The 24,683-nt window shown below is 37.2% G+C and overlaps 1 protein-coding gene and 1 long non-coding RNA gene across 9 annotated transcripts in view; both read right to left on the reverse strand.

Annotated features, from left to right (window-relative positions):
- The window catches only part of MEGF10 (multiple EGF like domains 10), a 104,952-nt gene extending 104,865 nt beyond the window's left edge, over window positions 1–87 (reverse strand). For all 3 annotated transcript variants that reach the window (XM_026056983.1, XM_026056982.1, XM_026056984.1), the window contains exon 1: window positions 38–87. The gene's annotated coding sequence lies outside the window, so the exon portion shown is untranslated. The remainder of the gene's footprint in view (window positions 1–37) is intronic.
- Window positions 88–5,805: 5,718 nt separating this feature from the next.
- The window catches only part of LOC112961629, a 28,239-nt gene continuing 9,361 nt past the window's right edge, over window positions 5,806–24,683 (reverse strand). For 3 of the 6 annotated variants that reach the window (XR_003252069.1, XR_003252067.1, XR_003252071.1), the window contains 6 exons: window positions 15,434–15,496; window positions 13,375–13,520; window positions 11,521–11,611; window positions 9,673–9,709; window positions 9,382–9,580; window positions 5,806–6,973 (listed from right to left, as the gene is read on the reverse strand). This is a non-coding gene — a long non-coding RNA (uncharacterized LOC112961629). Of the gene's footprint in view, window positions 6,974–9,381; window positions 9,581–9,672; window positions 9,710–11,520; window positions 11,612–13,374; window positions 13,521–14,220; window positions 14,305–15,433; window positions 15,497–24,683 lie in introns of all 6 variants that reach the window. The other 3 variants (XR_003252070.1, XR_003252068.1, XR_003252072.1) reach the window with 3 other exon arrangements.

Here is a 24,683-nt window from a genome sequence, read left to right on the forward strand (position 1 = left end):
CCCACCCCATGGGTCCCAGCAGAACTTGAACGGGGACCTGAGGCGAGGCGGGTCCCGCGGGCGCGGCCGGAGCTGGCGGCGGGCGCGCTCCGCCAGCGGCGGCTCCAGCGGCTGGGGCTGCCCGGGCGAGGAAGCACGTCACTGCTGCTCCGCTCCGATGTAGCTGCGCATAAGTAAGCGGAGATGCTTCTCCCCCCCCGACAGCTCAGCCAAAAGCAGGTAGATGAGCCTGCTTCATGCCTGGAGTTGCAGGATGCGGCACTGGAAGGAAAATGTTTTGTSAAACTAAGCCACCACCCCCGGTGTCTTTCTACAGAGAAGAACCCAAAACAACTTACAGGCTGGTAAACGTAGTCCCGCCCTCGCCCCAACCCCACCCCTATCTGAACACAGCTTCTACATAACAAACGATAATACATTTTTAATATAAATAGCAATAACAAATAACGAGGAGAGTGGCTAACTTACCAATTTAACTGCTACAAAGGGAAATCTTCCGCCCTGCATATCTGATGAGGACCATCTCCACCTACGGGTAGGGATCTCGGCTCCTTGCTTTTCGCACCCGGGCAGACCACCGAAGAATCCCTGGCCTAATGAAGGAGCAAGCGGGTTTTATCACTGGGGCTCTCTGCTGCTGGAAGTCCGGGAGGTGAACACACTGCTCCCTTTCCGCAAGTTTGACAGCGGCGCAAGGCACAGCGCAGCGCTCCGGCACCGGGTGGCTGCAGGAGGATTCCCCGGGAAGCAGTGACACCTGCCGTTCCTACGCGCTTCAGTTTCTACTGGGGGGCATTTAACTACAATAAAGCAGCTATAGCATAGCTATACAGACGCGAGGAAATTTGATGCACTATTTCAAGGTCTATAAATAATACCTTCATTTTATAACGAAAAGGTTAACCCAGATTTTCCATCACCTATGTTCCTATTCCCTGTATCATCCCATTAGACCTCATGGCAGTTTTGCCCTGATCGCAACTCTAAATCACTAGAAACGCTGAGACATAAAATGGTAAATACTGGAAAATAAATGAAAATTTTCAAGCCGATTCAAATGTTATGGCCAGATCTTTTAAGGCAATCCAGAACAAAATGGGAATTATATGCCCAAAGAACTGATCTAACCAGCTAAAGATCACTAGCATCTGTTGTATGAATATTGCTTAAATTTAGTTAACTTCATCATCCTTAAAGGGAGAATTTATCTGTGTATTCCTTCCCAGTGTGTGAGCTTTAACACTTATTAGGGTTTTAAATTCTATAGCTTATCCAAATAATGGTAGGTTTGCAGTTTAGTTGCATATCCTTGTTCCTCCCGTTTTGGTGGCAGAGAGATTCTTAGATATTCATTCTCAGATCTTCAGTTAATATAACAAATGAAGTTATGCCAATTCTATGTTACTCCTTTTTCACATCTCATACAGCTTGAAGGGCTTACTTTGTGTTTCTTTTAATCATTCATTCATCTGTAATGTATGCATAAAGGTGAAATAGTAAGAAAAGTGATTATATTCTTCATGCTCTTTTGCAATGAGGACATTATTCTATGAATTGTCTTATTTTCTTTAAGAGAAGTTATGGAGGAATAGGGAACTACTCTATTGGAATATGGCCCTAAAGTGCTCGTTTGTAGATAAGTTCCTCTTTAGTACCGTCGTTATGGAAATACACATACCAGGTAGAAAACGAACAACTTCAGCAACAAATGATCATATGAGAAGATCTACCAATTAACTGCATCTCCTTCTACATGCAATTCCTTTTTTTCCTTCTTCTTCTTTTTTGGTATCTCTTAAAACTACAATCTTCAAAGTAGTTAGTCTGAAGCCAATAACAATGTCTTACTATCAGGATATGAATTAATGTCCATTTTAGAGATGCAAGCGATAAACAAGTCAGGGTCAGAGACAGAATTATTTGCTTCAAAAGCTAGTCCCCACTTGTCTTCTCAGTCTAATGGCTCACATTGTCTTCTGGTTATTTGGAACATTTTCTTCACTGATTAACGAATGAAGAACAGTGTATTTTCATCTCCATCATCCTAACCTGATCTCTTAAGACAAAGATTATAATATTGTTCAGGGAATACGCTCTAAATCAATTTGAAATGCAATTCAGGTTTTGCTATATAAATTATAAACCTGTAGAGTATAAAAGGTAATACCAAAATATAGTCATCCCTAAAAGTTAAATATCAGGTTAAGCTAGTTATCTTGCAAAGGGCAATTAAACTTACCTGTTTTAAGTCAACTGCCTTGGGATGGGATGAACTGGCCTCTATGTTGCCTGTCCATCTCCCCTGAGTAGGCCTGACTCAGTCTGACTTTCAGACTGTGACTGGTGGGTGAGACGAAACCCACCCTATGCTGCTGCCGAACTGACTCAGGGTGTCCTGCGCAACGCACCCAGAGTGCTGCCAGAAGCACGCACCGAGCTGCAAAGTCTTTCTCTGAAGAAGCTGCTATCCAAAAGTTGTAAGCAGTGAAGAAGTAAAACCTGTTCTGACTGTAGCAGAAAGCTACATATCTTGAATACCATTAGATGACAAATATATCTGACTTGTTAATGAAGCCTGAACTCTATTAATGATTCTGAGATGCTATGGGACAAAGAATGAGCTTTATTATGTCTGCACTCTGCTGGTATCACAAATGCTCTGCGTTTACAGAACCTTTCAATTCAGCCTCCAAGGCGTAATTTCAGGACACTCTAAATGTTTCTAAATATTATGATGTCCATATATGGTCCATATAACTTCTACATAAGCATGAATATTTCTCCATTTAAGCAATGTTTTAAAATAAGTAAAAACCAGCCACATTCTCCGACTCCTTAAGAAAAATTAATTGTATAATGATGTCTTTGACCTAGTTTCTCTTTGAGCCTATGGAAAAGTTTTAAATTGTTATGTGGAATATCTGGATCCTAGATACTGAGCAGAATTCACAGAGGGGATAGTCTTTGACCACGTCAGCATCTCAAGTTCTTTTGAGTGCCCCCATAACACAAAATGGGAGGTTATGAACACATCTAAGCGATACTGAGTAGACAGGAGTTGAGCTTCAACAGGAAGAGCACAGGTCCAGAGAAGGAAGGGTATTGAACACTGTCTACTGAGAAAAAGAATTACATAGGGATAAAATACACGTGCATCTAAACACCACAGAAAGTGTTATCTATAGATATAACTACCCTATATTTTCCAGTCTGAGACCACTTTTATCACTTTGCCAGCCTAATTATTTGATCTTAAAATAATTATTTGATCTGAAAATATTTAGATGTGGAAATAACATTACTGATCCGGCTGATACACAGCAAACTGCATTAGAACACAAAAACTGTGTTCATGGTCCAGATCATGTACATAATTTCACACTGTCAGGATTTCAGGATGAGATATTCTTGCTAGGAAAATTAGGCCTGAAAGAGAGAAATGGTGTGACTATGAGTTTGAAGTCCTTTTGTCATTCTTTAATTTTGATGGCACAAGAGCTCAGAGCAAAGCTGCTGCATTCCATGAGTGGTTCAAATACATGCTGTTTTCAGATGATAATGGAAGTATTGTTTGCCTTCAACCCATAGGAACAGGGAAACAAACAAGTGAAAAAAGGGGATCACTGAAATCGGGCTGTCTTCTCCTGTTTGTGCTTTGGCCTTCAGAAGGAAAAGATGAAACGCAGAGATGATCGTAGGCTCACTGTGGACTTGAAAATATAAGGTTCTGGGGAATGGAGATAGGAGAAGTAAAAAAAAAAGAAAGGAAGGCAGGGACTGAGTAAGAAAGCAAGTGGAAAAAAATAGAAAGACAGTAATCCAAAAAGCCAAAACAGTAAACAGAACAAGGAAGGATAAATGAATGAGCAAAATAATATGAAAGAAAACACAAGAGTGGTTTTTGAATTGTCAAATTCTTCCAAGACACCTGTGCTGCATTTCAAGACAAGCAATATTTTTAACCATTCTTCAGCATTTTATAACATAAGTATTTTGGACCTAGTTCTGTGCATGACCAGGAGTGGTAATGCTGCTATTATATGTGATAATGGGGTGTTATCAGAGAGAAGCACGACAATTAAAGTCACTGACTTTTGTTTTTACCATAATACCCTACCTTTTTCCTTAAGAAATCGCTCCCTTTTCTTTTGGTGTGGATTTGGGGATATATCACAACTGGTTTTCAAATAAATCTGTAATTGAAACAATTATCAAAAATGTAAGTATGCAAATGGAACTACCTACGATTTGGAGACCTAGGCAAAAAATAAAGACATTTGTTATTGGAATTCAAACTTTGTTCTGCTGTGTTAAGAGTTAAAATACATTATACATTTACCTTGAAAACAAGCTTTCTTCACTTCACAATGCTGACCTTGAATAACATCCAGGGACATTATCAGGTGGAAAAAATATCTGCTATTGCCAGCAGACAATTATTTAACATTCCAAGCACAGTAACATAAAGACTGCTTGTATCTACCGTATGTAAGATCATCCCATCAAAACAAATTAGCTGAAGTAAGACATAGCTTACAGTATTGGCTTTTGGAGGCGTACAACATTTACTATATACAAACATTACCTTTACATTGCAATGATCCTCTTTAGAAAAACAATAATGTTGCCACCCTTGCATTATTTACAGAAATGTAATAGGAAAACCCAGGATTGTTTATCTTACTGCCAATAAAAGGACAAACAAAAATAGCTTAAATACAGATCTCTAAAATCACTCTTCACTTTTTTGTAACATCATTCATTTAAAAATTCTCAGCTCCTTGCAAGCATTAATTCACTAAGTCTTGAGATACTTGTATTTCTCATATAGATGGGTAAACCAAGGCTCAGATTGGCTACGTGACTGACAGAGCTTAAAACAGACCACAGAAGTCTTGAATCCTGGTCCTCTACTTACTAATATCAGATCACACTGTTAGACCACCGCAAATATCCCTCTCTCCCCAGAGCTCCGAATTTTGCCCTCTGCTCTGAAATCTCAGGACGAAAAGTAAGTTGCCATGGGTACTTCTGGGTAGACCTCAACCTTTTTACTAACCAATGTAAAGAACAGCTGTAACAACACCTTAAAGCTTACTGACAGAGATGCTCTCTATTTATAAAATACTCCAGCAGTCTAATAGCAATGCTCTTTCTTTTTAAAATAAAATTTGGTTCTCTAACCAGTATGCAGAAACAGTACTGCCAAGGAGAGGTGCTATACATCATTCAGAAGCAGCACCATTCAGGGACACCGACACCGTATAGAAGTCTGTCCCCATGCTGTCTGTGGGGATGCTCCCCACAGATGGTCCCTTCCTCACCTTCTCGCCGCCTCTGCCTTGCACCTTCTGAACGACGAGCTCCGAGCGGTTCAGATCACCCTCATAAATGACGCAGCCTTTCCACCTGTTAACAGCAGCTCGGAGGAGGGCATCAAGGCTGGGGACATAAGCCAGAGAGGGGTTTCTTCATACCACTACAAAATACAGTCAAGCATAGATGACAAGCAAAGATACTCAAAATATATCAATGTAATATTGTATTTATCTCCAGTAAAAGGCAGGCAGCGATAGACAGAATAATCTGAACAGCTAATCTGAACAGTTCAGCATTGGTTGTGTTGTCAATTCTTCAAACATTTCATCTTTAGCAAAAATGTTTTGATGTTTGTTTCTTTTCTTTGTCTCCAGCTAAAAATGCTCATTTTCACTTAAAAAGCTAGACAATGCATTTGAAGAATATGTAGTATAATGCAGTATAATGAAGTTTCTCCACTCTAAATGGCAATATAGTCCCAAAGCATTCAGATCAGCAAGATACCAGGTTCTGTTTCACTACAACTACAAACCATTCAAGCACAGGTCTTACAGCAAGGTTTATAGCTGTACAAAAACTATTTATAATGCAAGGTTTGGGGACAAAAGTCGACAAGAATTATCCTCCTGTTGACTGGCTATTCAGTCTCTGAAATCTGTTTAATGCAAAAAAATGAGTTCAGTTCAAGTCAAGTTCAGTATTCTGGTATTACATGCTAAAAGTCATGTATTCATTTTTGGAAACTGAACATCTTTCAATGTATTTGATTTTTTATTTTTCTCTGCTAGATTGTAAACCAGTTTGTGTTGTATAGAACAGTCAAGTCAATACAAGCACAGAAGAGAAAGAAACTGTTTAGAGCTTATATAACCAACCTCCAAGTTATACCCCTTGGAGCAATAAAGACAAACAGCACACAACCACCAACATAATCAATCAGATATGCTTCACCATGTTTATATATACTGCTGAAAGTAGTGTTACAGAAATCACTATCCATAAGCTCCAGAAGTCCACAATAATTTGCTTTAAGGTCATAAGAACCAAAGACAATGAATGCATGGGCAACACTTCTGCAGAGAATTTATCTCCCCCATCAATGCAGCATTGATGGATTTAAAATCTGCTTTTGAATTCAGAGGCCTGACACAGAAAGGTATCATTTTGAAGGAAATAGTTACTTAAACACTAACTAACTACATGCAGAAAACAAACAACAGATGATCAAAGTTTCAACAGTCTTTTTGGTAAGCTCCTATTTTGAGCCTCTCAGTTTAGAAGAGTGACTCTGAGGTTACATTTTAGATAACTGCATTCCATAGCTTAGTTAAAATCCATATTTATTTAGGGACAGTATCATGTAAGCCAGCAGACCATTCAGTAGGAATTAATACAATGGATTATCATCACTGGAGGAAAAAAATTACTTGTTTTTTCATTCAAAATTTTCCAATATCACTTCTTTAAAACAACTCCCTCCCAAATTACAAATAAATTTTGGTAAATAAATAGCCCAAAGTCTCTGTTGCACCTAAATTCAGTCTGTCACTTCAAATTCTTCAAGTTTGTTAATAAAATCTTCAAATTTCATTTCTGGAAAAATGCTTTGGGCCCAGCATTCAATCTTCTGCAGCAACAATTGCAGGTCTTCAGCCTGTTACATTATGCATAAACAAAAAAGAATAGATATGAAGATCAATCCTACCAAGAAGCAACTCCAGTCCTACAATGTAATTTTTATTAACATGATGACAACAGATGAACCTCTACTCTCTGTTTACATACTCTAGAAGAACTGCTTACACTCAGAACCATCATGGGATACAATTTTGTTAATCAAATTCTAGTACGAAACTCTAATTTCTCCTGTTCAAATATTAGATCCTACATGTATATATGGCATATATTAATATATTTGCTTGAGGTGACATAAATAAGCACTATAGTTTTCAAAAAATTCTGGTTTTCATTGTTGAATATGAAGTTAGTGTTGACATTTTAGCATTTAGACCCCATTGTATGGAAAAAAAAAAATCAAAGAAATGAAAAGCATTGTTTAAAGTTAATCTGATTTCTGTAAGTACTGTATTTAAATGTTTAAGTTCACTGCACCACGTAAAATAAAACCTTTTTGAACACTGGAAAGGAATAGAGACACAGTCAGTGGAATTCTATATGCTTCCTAGTGCCGAATGCTGACCTAGTAGCTTGTACTGGGAATCACAAGAGATACTTTGTATCCTTAGCTCTGAGTTTAAATAGTAGCACGAAACAGACTTTGCTCCATTTAAAAGAGTGGAGGTTTTAAGTAACGCTCCTTAAGGATTTAGTGCCTTCTTATTCTTTAAAGAAAGTGTGTTGTGGAACTACTTCTTTTAAATTGTAAATTTAGTTTAAGCTATTAGTCTTCCTCACTAGAAGGATGTTCTTCCAAGTTAATGCAAGCTGTATTTTCAGCTACATTTTCTGGCAGAGTTGGAAATTAAAAAAAAAAAAAAGAAAAAAGAAAAAAGTCTGGCCAGGCTAGAAAACCAGAAGTGGGAGATGCTGCCACATTCTTTCCAATGTAATTCCATAGCCTGAAGTCCAGTTATATGCAGTTGGTTATTTGTTACCAGCATTCTGCTTTAACTCAAATCCTGGATGCTTGTTTTCATTACGGAGCTGTGCATTCACAATTTTTAACACGGTGGAAATGCTGCCCACTGCCCTGAATGCAGCGCAGCAGAATGGCTGTATTGCAAAGGGTATGAGCAAATAGGATTGCACAGGACTCATGCAGACATTACCTGCAACCCTGAGACACTGCAGTTCTGTGTTCTGCACAGTCTCCTCTACTGCTGCACAAATGGATATTTAAGAGGAGAGAAATCAATAAGGTAATTAGATGCAGTCCTGCTAGCAAAATCCCTATGGTGTTGAGTGCAATACATCAGCCCCAGAAGCTTCGGTGTGTCTCAGACTGGAGAGAAACCACACAGAAGTTCAGTGTGCATTTACAGCTTTGTTAGTCACCTTTGGGTTTTATTTATACATTTTTTTCTTTTTTATGATGTAGCCTACCCTCTCATCCCACTGGAAACTGAGCTACAAGCTTTACTTTCTTCCATACAAGAAAGGAAATGCCCTTCACTTTTTGAGAAGTGGTAATGTTTACTTTACTAATTATGAAGATCACTTTAAATTAAGTGAATAATAACTGATTTAGAAATGACAAACTATTTTTATATTTCAACATTTGAAAAATGCTGGAGCTGATGTGATGTCTGTTAATGTGTGTTATGTTAAGCATGTTACAGATCCACAACCAAAAGAGGCATGAAATAACAGGAGAGAAACACTTCCACTGTATTTTATTCTACAGTTCATTGTATTGTCTCAAGAGCAATGCAGCCACACCACACAGTGATGTGTTTAAGTAAATGTATCTGTAAGGAAATGCAAATCACAAGTTTTTGGTCAAAGGAGACACTTTCTGCGGGTCTTTCCAGGAAAAAGGAGACAAAGCTATGAAAAAGTAGCTTGAGGCACTTCCAGAGAAGATATCACTTCATAATCAACACTGCCGTCAAAAGTATCTAACAGAGATAATGTCAATGTTATTATCTGTGTGTTGACTTGTAGGTATAAAATGACCTGTACTTAGTAGCAAACGTTAAACTGAAGTTGCTCTACTCTGCCTTTGCAGGACACTGTTACAGTGGGGGTCTCCATACCTTCTTTCTCCTGGCCACACTCTCGATTATAGTTTAGAAGAAGCTAATATAAGGCTGTTCAAAGTATGTCTGAACTACATCTTTAAGTGTTGTGTAGATGTAAAACAGCTTAGGCACATCAGTATGGAGGTTTGCACAGGGCACTATTTCCAACGGGATGTAGTAGTCTAAGCAGAGCATCAGATGAAAATGAAAATTATTAGTATGCAAGCATATGTCCAGAGCTACCGGAGGTGTGTATGGAGGGCCCTGAACTGACTATGGAAAATGTTCCTAGATCACTGCCCAATGCAAAGAGATCAAGCAAAGCGACAAGCCTGAGCTAAGCCCAGGGTCAAACACTCACCTGACAAGAAAAACAGCACTTAACTGTTAAGGACTCCCCAAGTGCCCACATACTCCCAGGCTCATTTCATCACAGCCTTTTCCATAATTTAACCAAAAAGAGTACAACCAGAATTTTAAAAGTTACATGTCCTGGTCCTTTCAGCTGTATATCTTCTAAAATATGCTTCAAAGCAGGTATGCCTGTCTCATGTATAAGTCTAGGGGGAAAAAAAAAAAAAAAGAGAGCTCTCATTTTGAGAGCAAGAATATTTCTTTAACATTTTGATACATACAGCATTTTGATACATACAGGGAAAGGATACTGATAAAGCCGTAGTTTCTATTCTCTGCAAGAGATTATGAACAGAATATTATTACTGATAAAGAAATACACTAATATTTATAAAAGTATTGTTATGGTGAAGCATATAGTAAAGGAGGAATGAGTCTACAGATAAAATTATATTCTGTTAAGCAGCTATTTACATTTTACTTTTGCAAGATACATTCTTTCCTCTTGAAATTTCTGAGGTGTAGTCTTCTACTGAGTAAAATTTTTGTGGAGCCATTTTTCAAATGAAGACAAGACTTTTTAAGCTACCAGAGTTTTAAGGAGTTTTTTTTACACCTTCAGAAGTTTTCAGTGCCATATACTATCCAAAAAGAAAAGCAAATTCTTTGTTTCTAACATTTCTAAAATGTTTCTGTGCTTTGCATGAACAGAGGTCCTGGTAAAACTTCCATCTCTTTCATTCAGCTCATCGTTACCTTTCCTAAAACCAAGGTTTGAGACTTGAATGATGGGCTATGCTCAACTCCAGCCACAAACTGTTATTTACAAGTATATAGACCTCTTCCAGTTGTAATGCATGGAATAGAACACAGTACTATTTATTTTTATAACAAAATTGGTGAGATGGTGATATATTACATAGCACAATATTTTTTCCATAGAATAACATGTTCAAAAAATAGCTGAGATTATGAAGAAAGCAGAAGTAATGCTTCTGCAGTTTTATTATTTATCAAGAAATTTTCAGACAGAACATCTAAGACAGAGTGAAGTTTATAGTATTGTTCCCATTTCTAAAACAATTGCTCGAAGGTTAGAACATGGCTGTTAGGCTTATATAAGAGATATATAAAAATCCAAAGTGATAATGTTCCTTCAAAAAGTAGGCTTATACATTAGACAGTTCAGGAAACTTCATTTAAGCTTTCAAACACACATACAGCAGCATAGCCAGCCTCTCAGTTAGATACCTCTTGCATGCTGCACAGCACAGAAAGCTATACATACTTGTAAATGATAAAATATCTTCTAAATTGAGATATAATACACCCTTTGAAAAGACCACATATCCTGCACACCATATTTTGAACATCTGGATTGTTTTTTTGAACTTCATTATCACCTTTGTACATTCAAAATTAAATAAAAGTGGGTTTGACCTAACACCTAAAAGCTCATCTATACCTTTTGCATCATTTTCAGACTTTTGTTAACGTTCAAGGAACCCATTTATACAAGGTCTTGAATTGCTAACAGCTCCATCCAGCACTGAACTACAGACAGGATCTAACACAGTTACTGAAATGTTATACTGCCAGATTTCAGAGGTTAACCCAAGGTTAATTTTAGAGGCCAAAATCACTTCTTCCTTTCACAAATCCACTTGAAAGGTAAAGACAATGTAATATTTCCATAATATCACTTCATTAAATTTCCTGCTATATAGTTCTACCATCCTAAAGGACTGGAGTTGGCTCCCAAGCCTTTGACAGAAAACCTAACAGCTCAAACCTGAAACACATTTTTGGTATCAGTAAGTATTGGTAATATGCACCTGTTAGTACTACTGATAAAAACACTAGGTATTTATTAGAATCTAAAAGATCATAAAAGATCATATTCATTAGGGCAAATTATTCCCCACTGAACTCTATAATGATGCAACTAAGCTGTTAGACATTCAGTGGAATCAGTTTAAAACAAGTTCAGGCATCTCTAGTCACTTGCCGCAGTCAGTTTTTTGCATAAAAGGTTAATCTGATAGATAGCTGTCAAAGACGAAAAACAAAACATCCTCTCATTCATGCACATGTACACCCACCAACCTTCCTCTTTTCTCTGCCCTCTACCCCATTGTTTTCTTACTTTTGTCTGTCAAGCTGCTCTGGGATTTCTTGCTCCAGTACTGTTGTTATTGCCTTCATCGCAGTCACAACCTGACCATCGATTGCTTGCTCTGAAATGGTAGCACCATTTAAATATATCTGAGAAATAATGTTTGCAGACACTACTCAGTTCTTGTTTCACTATCTAAGGCAAAACCCAGAAACATGAGTGCAAAATTAGCATGCATTGGATGTGGGATAGGAAATAAGCACCTCAGGCATTTACACAATGTAAACACAACAATGAAAAGATATTGCAGGAAGTATTCACAGAATGACCTGGTTCTGAGGAATAAGTTTTAGATATGCCTTATTTTTACTTATACAACCAAAATTCCACCCAAACTCAGTCCAGTTAATACCCTTTATACTTTTCTGGGTGCTTTAAGCACACTTTACTCATCAAGACATACTACTATTGTTTGTATTGCATGACCAAGACCAGGTCTGTGGTTCTGGAACAGAATCCATTAACTAGGATTTCTGTTGTCTGAGCTCTGCAGAACATTGAAAATTTGGTGGCTAGCAAAACAGAGCCAAGTCATTGCTTCAAATTCTTCTCATTAAAGTACTTATCTCTAAAGTGATATCAAGATGGGCAAATCATTACATAAGGCTGGGAAAGACATTGCAGTGATTTTAAGGTTGGTTTACAAAGAATAAGTAAAACAATAGTGTAAAAACTCCAGAGTGCAAACAATGGCCTTCTTTGTCATTATGTCCTTGCCTCACAGTAGTGACAGCTGTGGCAGACTTTTGCGAAAATGCCGTGGCTAACACAGACACTCAAAGGTGCCATGGAGATCTCCCCAACCCTGGTCACCTCAGCCAGCTGCCAATGTTCAGTAGGACTGATATGGGCAGTTGGGCAGAATTTGGTCTCACTGCAGCCCTCTGCACAAGCAGAAGTGTGATACATGGGGCCTCCAGAAACCGTACTCTGCACTTGCATATTATTCGGTATATAATGGATACTCAGTGGCTAGCAAGGACCTTATTCAGAACTGCACTTACGTGATACATACTAGATTTCTAAATACCAAGAGACTAGATTGGCAAAGCACTACTAGAGATCCAGATCAGTTTGGCTCAATATGATCCGTTCAGTCGGTCATATACTGCTCAGGACTTTTCTGCTCTGCATGGACCTGGAAGATCTCAGTCATTGTTCATCATAGTCATGGCCAAGAACTACCAATGTCCATCAGTTTTCTATCACCTATAGGGCATGCAGAGGCCCACTCTCATCCACAGCCTCACAGCTGCGGCACAGATTGCTTTCTGTTTTCCATGTGGACACGCTCACATCGCACTGACAAGAGAGAGCCTAACACAGCAATGCGTTTCATGTGACCTGTGGTATTTTGTCAAGAGGAGAACATTCTGCACCAGCCTGAAAGAGTTTGAAGCCTATTAGTGAGTCAATTTTCTTTGAAGCAGCTTTGAATCCCCTTTGGCAGAGAAGAAACTTGAAAGCAGGAATTTCAAATCTTTCCCTACACCACTTTCTCATTAGCTCCCTCCTCTGCAAGCTGGTTTCTGTGGATCCCATTGAGAACACTACATTCAGATTTCTGGATTCCAGTAAAAGGAACAGATAGCTAAAAGTTAAGCATTTCAAAATACATATTTAAGTATTCAAGCCCTTTTGAATTTGTCCCTAAGCACCTACTGATATCAGAGAGGCAAAGCTAAAGCCATAGTGTGGGACAGCCTCTCAGAAAAAAAAGGATAAACATCTTTCCATACTTGCATGGTCATAAGTGTACACATGCACAGAACCACGCATATACATGCATGTATGTGCACATGCACACAAATATATTCTATTTACCCTCCTTGTCATCAGTTTGTGATGAACTGGCACATATAGTGTTTGTTGGCAAGACACAGGTGCAGGAAAAGAAAGAAACATCTCCTTGTCCAGTTCTCCACAGCTTGGTACTTGAGATACGATGTCTTCTAAATGATCCATCATCTCTATCAGATTACACAAAGACAGATAAAATTATGAGGCATGTATTTTTTTTCTAGCTAGACTGTGTTTTTATATACCAGATCTAGTTCTAAACTCAAACGAGTGACTAAAGCTTTAGCAACCTGATATCCAAGCAGCACTACTACATGCTGTTATTTTCATATGAAAAATATGAGGATTTTTATATGTTAATATCTTTACTATGTTACATATTTTAAAATATATTGTTATAAAAGAAGATATTTGTATATAATACATTTATATATGTTTATATAGTTATATAATTCTAAAATACATAATATACTGAAAAGCATACAAAAATCTACATACTTACAATAATATTACACGTATCTGAAGACTATTACATGAGCTTCAGAATGATGGAAATTTGTTCTGAACCAATTAGTACTAGCTTATTCCAACAAAAGAATGCAGTTCATTACTTGAATGAACTTTTGAAAAAATAAGTTAGAATAAGTTATTAAATTAATTTCGGCCTTGTAATATCAATATAATAAAGCTAATACTAGTACTAACAATATTTAGCTTCCTTTACTATATACTATAATTAATGCTTGATTCAAGGCAAGATACGCGCTAGAATTTTTCGACAATTTCTTCTTGACAAACACACATGAATGTTTTGAAACCTGGAAAACTTTTAAAATTTATTTTAACTGTTTTTGTTCCACATTCACATACCCACATGGAAACAATCTTCATGGAGTGGTAGTTATGAATAGCAGTTCCTATTTTATGCTTCTCCTGATCTTTTGACACAACTCTCTGTGAACAGAAGAGGTTTGAAAGCTCCCAGTGTATAAACACGAGCCAGATTATTATTAGAAGCATACTAAAACATCAGACTCTTTCATTTCTACAGTTATTTAAAACAGCTCACTTTTTATTCAGCACAGCACCCCAGAGAAATCTGTGGCGCAAGTTTCCAGGGCAGTGGTGCGGTAGGCTCGGTAGAGGTTTCTGCCACCCAGCTGGGTGACGATTGCACAAGGCAAGGTCCTGAAGCTGCAAGCAGCCCCTGCAGAGACTTAACAGAGTTCACCTTTCCTGCAAGATCTAAAGCAGAGTCAGTGATTTCTTTGGCATCTGAATGTGTCCCTCAGTGAGTAGTTACAAGCAGAGCTATTATGCTTGGAGCTACTACTTTTCTCCTCCAGTCTGCCTCCTTAAAATACATAATGAGCTCAGAGCAGGCTTCACAGCTTTCTGTGAAAAATTAAAATCAGACACAATGTAGTGAAGGTCTAAGTTGGAGTCATATTCTTGCTCTGAATATACTCCATCTTGTACCTGGATAATCAAGGTTTCTAGACTAAAATCCTCCATCTTTCATGAGCTAAATTTATCTTCAGGTGTGTTATTACAACCAGCATGCAACAAAGAGAGGCAGGCAGAGTTTCTTGTAATATTTGAAACTTTAAAGAGCAAAGTCAAACACAATCCACAGGGTGCCGCTATTCTCACTGTGAAATAACCAATATTTTCTGGGTTTTACTTGCCTAATAAAGGGCAACAGGAAAATTCATAAATGATACACCTGGAAATACAGTTAGAAAAGGTAAGAAATTATTTTTTACTCTCATGACTCTCCTTGAGGAATTATGAACTATGTTATGATTGCTCCACTGCAATCAAAATGATTAAAAAGAGGAAAGAAATTCAGTATAAAAGTAGTAACAATAAAAAGGGAATACAATGCCAAGGTACAGCAAGACAATTTCCAACTAATTCTTTGTTTCTTTTCACTCCATCATCACACAAAATTCTGACCAGATGCTTTAGTCTATGGTGTAGTTAGTTTGGGCTGTATATAGACAGGCTCTTACAATTTCAGAGTTAATCTCCTTAGATCATGGTGCTCCACCTGTTATGATACCATCCATGGACTTCTTACCTTAAAATCCGTCTTGTCCTTCAATTACAAATACCTTCTGGCAGTCTTCTTGTCCTTCTGTATCTGTGAAGTATATGAACTTAAGCAGTTAATGGCTCTTTCCAGTGCTTGCTTCAAGACAAACTGGTCTGCACTGATTGGTTTAAAATCTATAATGAAATGGTCTTGGCAGAGATTAGCTCTTCCTGATCAATAGAAATTACTGATTCATTTGCTTTGTAATGAAAGGTGAAGGAACCTTGTTAAAGGAATTATAACACTTCACAGTTACTTCTTGTAATAACCCTGAAGTGCTTGCTGAAATGTTTGCTGACTTTATAATAGCTTACAGTGATAATCATCAAGAATTACAAATTCTTCTGTATTTTAGTAGCTACCTGGTTGAGAAGAATTTCATTCCTTCTCCATCAACTGCTGTAGAAACATGGCAAACAGAAGACAATCCTGCTTCAGCTAACTGCAGTACTAGGACCTAAATTCTTTGAATTTATTACTGCTGCTCACAATCCTTTATCTGCAGGTCTCTTATTTTCTAAAATAAAAACTGGAACCTATCTCCAATACCAATGCAGCTTTATTGAGATTCTGGCATCAGAATGGAAACCAGTGATCAGCACCTCCACATGGAAATACAAAGCCAACAACAAAGACAAATATAAAATTACATCAGTACAGATAGAGCATTGCGATATTTAATACCAAAATTGCTGCTTAGAAGGAATCACAGCATGCAGCAGAGAGAAATTAGCCTGAATAATATACCAAAAGCATCTATGTACAATCTAGTATAAAAAAATAAATGGTGGTAAATACTACAATAAGTAGAGAAGCATAAACCAATAAAATTCTTTTAGTCTTGTACTCATTCTTGTATAACCATCACCTTTACTAAATTCCCTCCTGTCTGCGTAACTAGACACAAATATCATTAGGAGCATTCAGGCTAATATAATATTTTCAGTATCATTCTATAATGTTAGCTAGGCATCCAAAGCTATGAAGTTGTTAGAGTACTTTTACTAATAATAATAATAACAAAAATCATAGTAACGCATTAGAGATTTTGTGTGCCAACAATTTCACTACAGAAAGTAATCAGGGCTTGGGATAATCATTAATTGGGAAAAATGTTATGCCACAGAACTAGAGTGCTTACTATACCAGCATATAAGCTCAAGAGATCACTAGAAAAGACGGTACGATATTCAGTAGATTTATTGTCTGGCTTTATAAGGGCAAGTTTGTACAGGCCTTAGGCTCATTGCTTAAGTTCGTAAAGAGCTTATGTGATAATTCTTACCATATGTTTACCATTATATAATTAGGAAGGAAAAAATAAATAAATAAGGGGGATCCTGTGAGCTTAATTTTGGGTCCCCAGCTTGGCACAGTTTTAAAGGGATCTAATTTTCAGACACACTAAAATAATGAAGATCACCCTTAGAAACCTCAGGTAGGTACTCAAAGATATTAATTCCCTTGGAAAATTCTAGAGAAGTTAAAGTTTAACACACACCTTCAAAATTAAAGCTGGTGAGAAAGGATTTCTATATTTGACCAAATTCTACTGCATTTATGTACTGTATCAATACATTACTCCAAAAAGTAGTTCTATTCTTTCAATAAAATTTGTTTTACAGAGAAACACAAACAGGCATGATTAGAAGTGGCAGAATGAAGCCCTAAAAATGTAATGTGAATCACATGATTAAACAACTATGGACCTCCACAGAATTCAGTAACTCCTCGCTGTGACAGGGCAAGTTTTGCCAATGGCTGGCATATTCAGCAGGATATCTCAGAGAACTGAACAAATTGATACAATAAGAGTACAAGTGACTAACTTAAATCAAAACTTAACTTTAACCTCCACCTCCCCCCCCAAATATGTTTAAGACATTATAAAAATATTCAAATCCATGGGTAGTATTTATTTTTAAATATTCAGTAACTAGTAATGAATTACTGTTGGTTATTTCTAACATGAGATATCCACAGGCTCCCTATGAACACCAGGCAGGTCAACAGAGTCAGAGCAATTACTGAAGACTACAGCTGCTTGAATGCAAAGATTGCAGAAAAGTTGGGAATAAAAGTAAAATTCACTAATATGTTGTCTTCAATTACTGTCAAAACCTTATGATGTCAAAACATTTTTTAGGCCTATCTATCTGATGAATTCAAGAGGGACAAATCTTGGATAGCTCATCAGGTGTGCAAATACATTTAAATTTTCACTTTGACTTATGATACTGTACATTGTTTTGGCACGGGCACAAATGCAAACTTACTGATCACATGTCAGGGTGAGAAGACTCAGCATGAAAGGAAAACTTTTAGAACAGTGGGACAGCTACCAACTTCTGTTACATTGCCTATACCATGTCAAGTACCCAGTTAATTTGTGTCTCAAGAACAGTATTTTATCTTTTACCCTAAAATGACTTTTTTTTCCTCCAGACCATCGCTATCACCAAATGAAGTGCAGGTAAATTTGACATGTCAAAAGCAATTATAAAGATAGTGTACAAATTCTGAAGTAGTAGTAAGTAGGTCCTATATGTTACAATAGAAAAAACATTTAATCTCTTTGTAGTTGCCATTTGAAGGCTTTGTTTACAACTGCTTTCATGCAAATGGCTTGTTGTTGGCAGAAGAATAAAGCACCATAGTACCACCTCTTCTCTAATATTCAGTGTTAATTCATAAGCAGTGTTTATGGGAACTTTACGGAAGAGAGCTGGGAAGCACTGACAGTCTCTCCTCAACTGTTCTAGAGTTTGACAGCAAATGGTTAAATACACTTTAGGCACAAACAAAAGTTTAGAGACACATTCTCAGTTTGGATTTTTTTAAATGGATCCAAAATACATTTTTAAGGGAATTTAGCTGCCAGATGCTAAGAATTTAGCTTATAGGAACTGTTTTGCTTTGTTTTGTTTTCCAATAGGAAATAACCTGACCTAATTGGACCAAATTTCCCACAGGGATGGCAAGAGGCTCCCAAAATGCCTAATTTTAATTGCCAAAGCAGAGGAGTGTTAGAACTTTGCTAAAACTACTGTAATGTTGATAACACAGCTCAATGTATTTCTCAGTTATCTCATTCTCACAACTTTGAGCCATTTCTGTTAACAGTTTAAAAAGAAATGCAGTTTAACACACCCAGTGTGCAAAAAAGCTTTGTTCAAAGAGTTACAGTTTTGCATCCAGAATATTTTCTTTCATAATAGTTTTCAGAACTCCTCCAGTTTTAGTTTATATAACTACTGATGTGATAATGCTTACGTAAGGCCAAAACTTTACATCTTCTTTTAATTTGTCAACTGGTCCACTTTGTCTTTTAGATCGTAACTCTTAAGGCAGAGACCCTATACCTTAGTTTGTCTGAAACATCATAATTTGTTTCAGATAGCTTCCACAAATAAAAATAACAGTTTCCAAAGGTGCTTTAGAAACAGGACAAGAAGAAACCCCATTCCTCTCTTCGGCAAAGTATTTCTGAGCCACATCACAATATCAAGAAGGAACAATGCATTTATTTTAGTTACTAGATACCAGAAGTCTTTTTCCGATTTTTCCTAAAATTTTGCTACAAAAAAGCCTGTTATAATTTCATGACCCTGTAGAGGTGCCCTTTGAATTTTTTATAAGTTATATGAGGATTTTTTATAAAGCAATAGTATTTTTTCAAGTTTTCAGGTGACAAAATCTTCCTCATTAAAGTAACCAAAATGCATACATACTGGTTATTGATTAAGTAATATTGTTATTGAACTGGTGATTTTAAGGATTTAAAAATAAGGATTCAAAGACTTTCAAGACTATTTTGTTGCCAGCTATTTAATTGTCCCATATTTCAGACACTGCTAATTTATAGCCAAAGTAAATGTCTGCAAGTCTGGTGTCATTCTTTGTCCATATTAGCACACTGTAATTATGATTAAACCTAAGATTAATAATAAAAGTACTTAAAACTTTATATATCTTTATGGAAACCTGAAAAATACTAAAACATTCTGAGGCTCATTACAGTGAAGAATTGTTCATTAAAATGAAATATTACACCTGCAAAAACTGATTGCTTATTTCAAAATCTTTGATTGATTTATACTGCCTGTCTGAAGAACCACAAACCCACTTTAAAAGAATCAGACCTGCACCAGTGATAGCCTTTGAATCATAGTGTATTGTTCTTTCCTGATAAACTGGAGGTCCTTGAACACATAATTAAATAGAAAATCTCAAGGCTCAATCCTCCCTACTTACAAGCACTCACCTTTGCTGAAACCAAAGGAACATCACAGTTTACCTTCAGAATGAGCTGAACTTGAAATATAAGGAAAATTTTTGAAAGAAACTGAATACTGCATCCCACTCACACCAGTTTAGTATTTACTTTTTCAGAACAAAGGAAGAAGTGACTACATTCAATCAGTAATACTGCAATTCAGTTTATCAGCATCACAGCAAATCCAGATTTGTTATTTCATTTGTTATTTCATTTCATTGATCTTGGATATATTGACTCCATGCAGTAGGTAGCCATGCAGTATTCTCGGTGCCTGACTATGACTTAAAATTACATAAAAGAGCATGAACCCATCCTGTCGACACTTAACACTGATTTTCCAAAATACTACTCTTCCTCTGGTTAACAGGAAGATAATAACATAGGACCAGAGCTCTCCACCCCTCATTTTATCCAAAATTTCATCCAAAGGGATAAGTTTTGCAGCATGCCTGAGGGATTAATAAATTCCCTAAGTCAAGGAAGTCAAGAATTTTTCATGAGAAAGCTTTGATGGAGCTCCTTTTGTGTGTAGGGCTGATTCACCAAATCCCTATCTACATAGTCCCACTGAAGCCAAGGAAAGAGTTATACATTGCCTTTAAAACTTTCTGCCTGTTCTGCTCAGATAAAGCTAGCTTCTGCTTTGTGTTGCAGGACTGAAAATGAGTTACTTAATTATACTTCCCTACTTAGGAATCCTTTTACCTTATTCAGAACAATTTTTCTAATACCTTTTCCTCTCTTTCTCTGACAAAAAACAAATAAAATACAAAACACCATACTGAAAGAAAGTCTCCTAATTTAGCTGCAAGAAGCCTCTGCAGGTGTTCCCAAAAATCAGTTTTGTTGAGTATCTACTTTATTATTTAGATGCTTGTGCAGTGTGTAGTCACATTCCAGCTGTGCTTAGCRTTATACTGACGCGTCAAGAGCATACCAACAGTTTTTCTTGGGGCTACAGGTTGCTTGGCCATGGGGTCTTTTCCTCTAGAATATGAAACAACAATTGAAAAAACATGGAAGAAAAGCACAGAAAATGAGGGAACATACATAAATAGCAGAGGTACCTACTGACTATGTGTCATGCACCCAGTGCATCTCTGAAATAATGAAAGCAGCTGTCTTCAGCACCAAAGTGTTTTCTCTAGAAAGTCTTTCTTATGAACTGTGTTATTGTCTTCAGCTAAGTTGAGAACCAGCTGTTGTGAAAATGTTACATTGTCAACACATGGATCCCTCTCTTGGCTGTCAGTGTACAACAATTAATATTAGTCAAACTAATATTGCTGAAGCATCTTAGCTGACCCAGTCAAGAGTCCAGGCTGACTCATATATAAAGATGCAATACAATGATGAACTCTGCTACAAAGATCTAACCTAAGTATAAGGCCAGAGATGAAGATGGATAGTCAGAGAAGCTTGGTTGGTCAATACGACTAAGCAGGCCATCATCGCAGGAAAGCAGAAACAAGAATAGATATCTTAAATTATAATAGAAATGAGAGACAACAGGTAAGCTTTGAGGGCTGTGCAAGTAAGGACATTTAACTTGCATTTGATATGACAGAGAAGTAAGAGTCCTGGGTGGAATGAAACTAGAGGGGTAACATGATGGAAGTGATCAGTTAAGAAAATGTTATTTACATTGAGAACAGATGCATATGAAACGAGACTGCATCTTGCCTCTTCTCAAGGCTGAAAAAAGGCTTTTGCAGTAACAAAGTTATAAGTTGGGGCTCCAGACAAGAATCTTTGCTGCAGACAGGAAAGGCAAGATCTAGGTAAAGCTCAGAAGTAACAACTGAAAGGGAGGACTGAGCTGAAGAGTTTGCCCAGTTCCTAGATCATAAGCACAATGGTGATATTCCACAAGGACAGAGAAAAAGGGTGGCAACAAAGAACCAAGAGAGACACTGATACTCTGTTTTAGCCCTGTAGAAGTAACAACAACACAACCAGGAAAAACTTAACAGGCCACATTTTCATTTGGACAGTAGAGACAGGTCCAGAGTAAAGGATTTTCAGATTAAAATGGAAGCTGAATTTGTGTGTGAGGATTAAATCACCCACACAGAAACAAGGTGTAGGGGAAGAAAGAGGTGCCCAAAGGTGTGTAGTGTAGGACCGTCCCTACCCTACCTGTTTTCAACCTCCTTCCACACACAAAAGTTGATCAGGAGTTGAAGAACCTAATGCTGAAGGAGCGATTAGAAAAAAAAAAAAAATTCTTTCTCCCCATACTCCCTCATGTCTAGCGAAAAACACACATCCTGCTGAATCTTACTCTTGGTTAATATTTTAACATGCTCACACTGAGTACCTGCAAGCTGTCCTTATAAGCTGCAGAATCTCCGATTTAACCTAATTGTTCAAATGTACAGAATTGAGTCAAATAAATACTGTGAAACTAGGGCAGATGGAAAGAATAGGAGGTTTTGATGTTACTAAGTTGATTAGGAATAGAACAAATAGCCTCTGATTGATGGCATCTATGCACAAATTATCATACAATTATTTTAACTGGGAAATGCTGATGAAATAAAGCTACCAGCCTTTTGGGCTGTTTATTTTATTAAGATCCCAGGGCAGTTTACAAAGCCCGGAGAGAAGCTTCACATCAGTAGCACCAACCAGATGTCACCATCATAGTCACCTTACAACATCTCTGCCATGCAATCATAATCACAGCAACTTCCAGAGCATGAATTAACCCATCACATGTCTTTTTGCCATAGCAGCAGCAGCGCTGCCCTGCATGCCAGGCAATACTACACTGCAGAAAAGATGATCACCTCTTGTTATCATCCTGTTTGGAACTGAAGTACATCTCTATACCTATCTCTATATGCTGTTTTCAGGACACCAGATCTTATCCCATGAGAACTATTAGTCAAGCTGGACTGTGGACTCCTTTTCATCAGTAGTCAAAGGAAAAGTCATGATCAAAATAAGCAGAAGCTTGGGACTACATCCAAACATGATCAAGGTTGGGGAGTTTACCTGGGTAGCACTTAATCTGGCCAGCAGTAGGATTAGAGTACAAGTGAAATTCAATACCATCCATGAGCAGCTCAATATTTATTTTGTTTGATTGATAAAATGCATTTGTTGAAATCAGAGTGCATGTGCATAAAAATGAGAAAGTAGACTTTTAGGATATTTCTTGATATTGATTTCAGTGTTGCATAAACAAGACTACAGCAATACAAGTAAATAAGTTGGCCAAGTCTGCTCTTCAGCTCTGAAAGCAAGGGAATTCATATGTAACTGAAGTTTCTTTTTCAGAGAACATGGCTTCGTGCCCACTCCCTGGCTTGTGCTCTCACCTGCCCACACCTAGCATTTTTTGGAAGAGTCCTCAAAGACACAAGCCAAAAAGGTGGCAGGGAGCAGGCTAAAATGCAAATAGTATGGATACTTGCGTGCCAATACTTGAACTGCTGCTGGGGCCCATTTTAGCTTAGCAGCACTGCCATGGCCTAGCAGCCTTGCCTGATGATGGCAATATGTTTGGAGCTGGCACTAAACCATGTCCCAGTAGTAGAGACAAGATTGAGTGAGGCCAAAAATTAAGTAGTGGAAGGTCTTGGAGAGGGGTTGTTTGGTTGGTTTTTAATCTTGAGAAGTAGAAACTGAAAAATGAGAGCATATTTCTCCCTTCTCAAGGAACAACATTCTGAAGCTTCACCAATATCTGCGTAACACTTTAGTTGTTGTATGATTCAGTATTTTTATTACAAAATGAGAATGTAAATTAATGGGATTGCCCAATTCTTAAAACTCGGTATACGTTGGATAAGTGTTTTACTGCATCAGATTTACACTTCACAATGTTCCTCTATATCTTGCAATCTAAAGCTTGAAATAATTTATAATTGTTTTTAAATCAACACAAAACATAATGTTACTGCTGTTATGAAGTGACAGAAACCTCTTATCTAATAAAATCCACAGCATTAGAGAAAATGGATAACAATATGGATTATGCTGGTAGTGAGCCAATTGTTAACATGTAGCAAAGGAGGAAACAGTACCGAGGAACAGGCAAAATATCCTTAAAAAAATACATGGATAGAAACATTTGTATGGTACTATAGCTTTTAATCAGTCAGTTAGAATTAAAATAATTATAATTTAAACTGTAAAAATAATGCTTTACTTTTCTATTCAGGTGGCACCGAAATTCTGGTGTTTTATAACATTTCATATTAGTTTTTTAGAAGAAAGACACAGTATAAATGACTCCTTCACATTTGTTATGAAGTGACTGGTTGGGAACAGCAGCAAAAATCAGGCTTTGCATGATGGTAACTATATTTTGTGTAAATTTGTGTAAATTTGAAAGGCAGAAAGGGTGAAAAGGTATTGGAAAAAAAAATTTCCTTTAGTAAGCTGAATCCTCAGAGAGGAAATAAGAGCAATACATTTTAAATTAAATTGTGCCTCATTACTTAATACATCATTACATAGCACATCATACCCTGAGAAGACAGAAACTGTTTTTTTCTTCATTTGGTATTTGAGAAGAGGGTACTATAGTCTCTTGCTCAGTCTTTTTTCTCATTTTCTTTCAAAATGAAAATGCTTTTTCATGTGTAAAAGTGACTAGTGTTGTACTAAGATACAAGGAGAGGCTCTTTCTGCCTTAGAGGTCTGTCCATGTAAAACACAGGAAGACATTTTTCTAGATAATTCTAGATCACCTAGGGATTTCTAGATAGGATATGAATGGGTAGTAGTTAAACCAAATCTCCACTGTGCACCTTCTAACGTCAGACAACTGCTACCTGTCTACATGTCATTTGTGGGAGGTCAAAGGCATAGAACATGTCAGGAACATTTTAGTTAGAAAAATGATTGCTGAGACCTTCACATAATTTACTGAGGACACACAGACCAAGTTATACACATTATTTCACTGTCCTCTTGTTCTTCAACTATATGATCTTGGAAGTG

This window comes from Apteryx rowi, unplaced genomic scaffold, assembly GCF_003343035.1.
Source record: "Apteryx rowi isolate R43461 unplaced genomic scaffold, aptRow1 scaffold_135, whole genome shotgun sequence".
NCBI classification, from domain to species: Eukaryota; Metazoa; Chordata; class Aves; order Apterygiformes; family Apterygidae; genus Apteryx; species Apteryx rowi.